The 5,989-nt window shown below is 41.6% G+C and overlaps 1 non-coding gene across 1 annotated transcript; it reads right to left on the reverse strand.

Moving 5' to 3' along the window:
• Nucleotides 1-1,638: 1,638 nt before the first annotated feature.
• On the reverse strand, nt 1,639-1,746 carry LOC130959707 (small nucleolar RNA R71). Its single transcript, XR_009078775.1, has one exon. It is a non-coding gene; the product is annotated as a small nucleolar RNA R71 (small nucleolar RNA).
• Nucleotides 1,747-5,989: the final 4,243 nt, after the last annotated feature.

The raw sequence follows: 5,989 nt of genomic DNA on the forward strand, positions 1-5,989 counted from the left end.
TGCAATGACACTCCGATGCTTAAGTTAGCATGGGTCCAAGCAGATAAGTGTAGAATGTGGGATGAATGAAATACCTGGGTGCTCCAGTGTATTTATAGTAGTTGGCCGTGATCTTCCCTGGATAAGATATTCTTATCTTATCTTATCTTTGGGAGTTTTATCTCTATCTTTGTGGAACCGCCCTTTCTAGGCCCTTTCGGCCTTTAGGTTTTGGGCTGCGTTCCTTTTGATGGGCCTTCCTTTGCTTGATTTGTCCGAGGTCCGACCTTTAGGCGTGGGCCTTAGGGCGAGGTCGGACCTTTTCATGGATTTGCCGAGTTGGAGGAGCCCGGTCAGGGTATGAACAGTATACCATTCTGGGCGTTTAACGCCAGGATGGTGCTAGGGGGAAGATTTTGTTTTCGAAATCAATTTTTTTTAAGTTTTCAAAGTTTTTCAAAATCAAATCTTTTTCAAATCATATCTTTTCAATCAAATGTTTTCAAAATCAATTTCTTTCCTTTTTCAAAGATACTTCCTAACAATTAATGATTTGATTGAACATCTCAAATTTGTTTCCTTTTCTGTTGAGAAAGGTTTAATGTTTGAATCATATCTTTTCTTGTTAGGCAAGTCACTAATTTTCAAACTCAAATCTTTTAAAATTATTTTCAAAACATATCTTTTAAAATTGTTTTCAAATCATATCTTCTCAATCACATCTTTTTAAAACCATAACTTTTCAATCAAATCTTTTTTATCACATCTTTTTCAAATAGTCTTCAATCAAATCTTTTTAAACTTCTAATTTCAAAATCTTTTTCAAAAATCACTTGATTTCTTTTGCACTTTGAATTTTCGAAAATTATCAATCAAATTTTCAAAATGTTTTCAAAATCTTTTAAATGAATTTTCGAAAATTCTCTTCCCTCCTTCCCACATCCTTCTATTTATGGAGTACCACTCCTTCTAAATGCACAATTCGAACCTTATCTAATTAAAGTTCGAATTCATCTTCTCCTTCTTCTTTCTATTTCTCTTTTCCTCTAACATTTCAAGGAATCTCTATACTGTGACATAGAGGATTCCACATTTTCTTGTTCTCTTCTCTTTCATATGAGCAGGAGCAGAGACAAAGGCATTCTTGTTGAAGCTGACCCTGAACCCAAAAGGACCTTGAAGAGAAAGCTAAGAGAAGCCAAGGCACAACTCTCTTTAGAGGACCTGACCGAATTCTTCAAGGAAGAAGAACACATGGCAGCCGAAAACAACAACAATGCCAACAATGCAAGGAAGGTGCTGGGTGACTTCACTGCACCTACTCCTGATTTCTATGGGAGAAGCATCTCTATCCCTGCCATTGGAGCAAACAACTTTGAGCTTAAGCCTCAATTAGTTTCTCTAATGCAACAGAATTGCAAGTTCCATGGACTTCCAATGGAAGATCCTCATCAGTTCTTAGCTGAATTCTTGCAAATCTGTGACACAGTCAAGACTAATGGGGTTGACCCTGAGGTCTATAGACTGATGCTATTCCCTTTTGCTGTAAGAGACAGAGCTAGAATATGGTTGGACTCTCAACCTAAAGAAAGCCTGGACTCTTGGGAAAAGCTAGTCAATGCCTTCTTGGCAAAGTTCTTTCCACCCCAAAGATGGAGTAAGCTTAGAGTGGAGGTCCAAACCTTCAGACAGAAGGATGGAGAATCCCTCTATGAAGCTTGGGAAAGATACAAACAATTGATCAGAAGATGTCCTTCTGACATGCTTTCTGAATGGAGCATCATAGGTATTTTCTATGATGGTCTCTCTGAACTGTCCAAGATGTCCTTGGATAGCTCTGCTGGAGGATCTCTTCATCTGAAGAAGACGCCTACAGAGGCTCAAGAATTAATTAAAATGGTTGCAAATAACCAATTCATGTACACTTCTGAAAGGAATCCTGTGAACAATGGGACTAGTCAGAAGAAAGGAGTTCTTGAGATTGACACTCTGAATGCCATATTGGCTCAGAACAAGATATTGACTCAACAAGTCAATTTGATTTCTCAAAGTCTGTCTGGAATGCAAAATGCACCAAGCAGTACTAAGGAAGCTTCATCAGAGGAAGAAGCCTATGATCCTGAGAACCCTTCAATGGAGGAGGTGAATTACCTAGGAGAACCCTATGGAAACACCTACAATTCTTCATGGAGAAATCACCCCAATTTCTCATGGAAGAATCAAGAGAGACCTCAACAAGGTTTCAATAACAATAATGGTGGAAGAAACAGGTTTAGCAATGGCAAGCCTTTTCCATCATCTTCTCAGCAACAGACAGAGAGTTCTAAGCAGAATACTTCTGACTTAGCAACAATGGTCTCTGATCTAATAAAGACCACTCAATGTTTCATGAATGAAACACGGTCCTCCATCAGAAATTTGGAAGGACAAGTGGGTCAGCTGAGCAAGAAAGTTACTGAACTCCCTCCTAGCACTCTCCCAAGTAATACAGAAGAAAATCCAAAAGGAGAGTGCAAAGCCATAGACATGGCCGAATATGGAGAGGAAAGAGAGGAGGAAGACGCCACTGAGGAAGACCTCAGTGGGCGTGTACCAATCTCCTCTGAGTTCCTCAAAGAGGAACAATGGGAATCTGAGGCTCAAAATGAGACCATAGAGATTCCATTGGACTTACTTCTGCCATTCATGAGCTCTGATGAGTATTCTTCCTCTGAAGAGGATGCGTATGTCACTGAAGAGCAAGTTGCTAAATACCTTGGAGCAATCATGAAATTGAATGACAAGTTATTTGGAAATGAGACTTGGGAGGAAGAACCACCTTTGCTCACCAAAGAACTGGATGACTTGTCTAGGCAGAAACTGCCCCAAAAGAGGCAGGATCCTGGGAAGTTTTCTATACCTTGTACCATAGGCACCATGACCTTCAAGAAGGCCTTGTGTGACTTAGGGTCAAGTGTAAACCTCATGCCCCTCTCTGTAATGGAGAAACTAGGGATCCTTGAGGTGCAAGCTGCAAGAATCTCATTAGAGATGGCAGACAATTCAAGAAAACAAGCTCATGGACTTGTAGAGAATGTTTTGGTGAAGATTGAGGACCATTACATCCCTACTGACTTCATAGTCCTAGAGACTGGGAAGTGCATGGATGAATCCATCATCCTTGGCAGACCCTTCCTAGCCACAGCAAAGGCTGTGATTGATGTTGATAGAGGAGAGTTGATCATTCAAGTGAATGAAGAATCCTTGGTGTTTAAGGCCCAAGGACATCCCTCTATCATCATGGAGAGGAAGCATGAAGAGCTTCTCTCAAAACAGAGCCAAACAGAGCCCCCACAGTCAAACTCTAAGTTTGGTGTTGGGAGGCCACAACCAAACTCTAAGTTTGGTGTTGAACCCCCACATTCAAACTCTAAAGTTTGGTGTTGGGAGGTTCCCACACGGTTCTGAGCATTTCTGAGGCTCCATGAGAGTCCTCTGTCAAGCTAATGACATTAAAGAAGCGCTTGTTGGGAGGCAACCCAATGTTTTATGGTTAACTGTTCTCTTTTGTTATTTTATCTTTTTTGTAGGTTGATGATCATAAGAAGTCACAAAAACAATGAAAAAAGCAAAAACAGAATGAAAAACAGGAAGAAAAACAGCACACCCTGGAGGAGAAGAAGCTGGCGTTCAGACGCCAGTAATGCTAGCTGTTGGGCGTTTAACGCCCAGTCTGGCACCATTCTGGGCGTTTAACGCCAGAAAGGGGCACCAGACTGGCGTTAAACGCCAGTAAAGGGCAACAACCTGGCGTTAAACGCCAGGAATGGGCACCAGCCCGGCGTTTAACGCCAGAAATAGCTCAAAATGTGATTTTGAGCAACATTTGGTGCAGGGATGAATTTTCCTTGACACCACAGGATCTGTGGACCCCACAGGACCCCACCATCACTCTCTCTCTTCTTTCCCCATTCACCAATCACCTCAATACCTCTTCCCCAAAAAAACCCTTCACCTATCAAATCCCATCTTTTTCTTCACCACTCACATCCATCCTTCATAAATCCCCACCAAACCCACCCTCCATGGCCGACCCATTACCCCCCTCTCTCCTATAAATACCCTTCTCCAACCCTTCATTTTCACACAACTTAAACACCCTTTCTTACCCTTCTTGGCCGAACACAACACCTTCCCCCTCTTCTTCATTTCTTCTTCTTCTACTCTCTTCTTTCTTCTTTTGCTCGAGGACGAGCAAACATTTTAAGTTTGGTGTGGTAAAAGCGTTGCTTTTTCATAACCATTTATGGCATCCAAGGCCGGAGAAACCTCTAAAAAGAGGAAAGGGAAGGCAAAAGCTTCCACCTCCGAGTCATGGGAGATGGATAGATTCCTCTCAAGGGTGCATCAAGTCCACTTCTATGAAGTTGTGGCCTTGAAGAAGGTGATCCCCGAAGTCCCCTTTTCACTCAAAAAGGGTGAATATCCGGAGATCCGCCATGAGATCCGAAGAAGAGGTTGGGAAGTTCTTACCAACCCCATTCAACAAGTCGGAATCTTGATGGTTCAAGAGTTCTATGCCAATGCATGGATCACCAAGAACCATGACCAAAGTGTGAACCCGAATCCAAAGAATTATCTCACTATGGTTCGGGGGAAATACTTGGATTTTAGTCCGGAGAGTGTGAGGGTGGCGTTCAACTTGCCTATGATGCAAGGAGATGAGCATCCTTACACTAGAAGGGTCAACTTTGATCAAAGGTTGGACCAAGTCCTCACAACCATATGTGAAGAGGGCGCACAATGGAAGCAAGATTCAAGAGGAAAGCCGGTTCAATTGAGAAGGCATGACCTCAAGCCCGTGGCTAGAGGATGGTTAGAGTTCATACAACGCTCAATCATTCCCACTAGCAACCGGTCCGAAGTTACCATAGACTGGGCCATCATGATTCATAGCATCATGATTGGAGAAGAAATAGAGGTTCATGAGGTTATAGCCCAAGAACTCTATAAGGTGGCGGACAAGACCTCCACCTTGGCAAGGTTAGCCTTTCCTCATCTCATTTGTCACCTCTGTTATTCAGTTGGAGTTGACATAGAAGGAGATACCACCATTGATGAGGACAAGCCCATCACCAAGAAAAGGATGGAGCACACAAGAGACCCCTCTCATCAAGAGATCCCTGAGATGCCTCAAGGGATGCACTTTCCTCCACAAAACTATTGGGAGCAAGTAAACACCTCCCTAGGAGAATTGAGTTCCAACATGGGACAACTAAGGGTGGAGCATCAAGAACACTCCATTCTCCTCCATGAAATTAGAAAAGACCAAAGAATCATGAGGGAGGAGCAACAAAGACAAGGAAGAGACATTGAGGAGCTCAAGCACTCCATAGGATCTTCAAGAGCAAGAAAGAGCCGCCATCACTAAGGTGGACCCGTTCCTTGATTTCCTTGTTCTTTATTCTTCTGTTTTTCGATTTTTATGCTTATGGTTATCCATGTTTGTGTCTTGTGATCATTAGTGTCTATGCCTTAAAGTTATGAATGTCCTATGAATCCATCACCTTTCTTGAATAAAAACGTGCTTAATTGAAAAGGAAAAGAATTGCATGAATTTTGAATTTTATAACAGTTTAATTATTTTGATGTGGTGGCAACACTTTTGTTCTCTGAATGTATGCTTGAACAGTGCATATGTCTTTTGAATTTGTGGTTCATGAATGTTGGCTCTTGAAAGAATGATGAAAAAGGAGACATGTTACTGAGGATCTGAAAAATCATTAAAAATGATTCTTGAAGCAAGAAAAAGCAGAAAAAAAAGAGAGAAAAAGCAAACGAAAAAAAAAAAAAAACCGAAAAAAAATTTCGAAAAAAAGAAAAAGAAAGAAATAAAGTTGTGATCCAAGGCAAATAAGAGTGTGCTTAAGAACCCTGGACACCTCTAATTGGGGACTTTAGCAAAGCTGAGTCACAATCTGAAAAGGTTCACCCAATTATGTGTCTGTGGCATGTATGTATCCGGTGGTAA

The sequence above is a fragment of the Arachis stenosperma genome, chromosome 10 (genome assembly GCF_014773155.1).
Source record: "Arachis stenosperma cultivar V10309 chromosome 10, arast.V10309.gnm1.PFL2, whole genome shotgun sequence".
NCBI classification, from domain to species: Eukaryota; Viridiplantae; Streptophyta; class Magnoliopsida; order Fabales; family Fabaceae; genus Arachis; species Arachis stenosperma.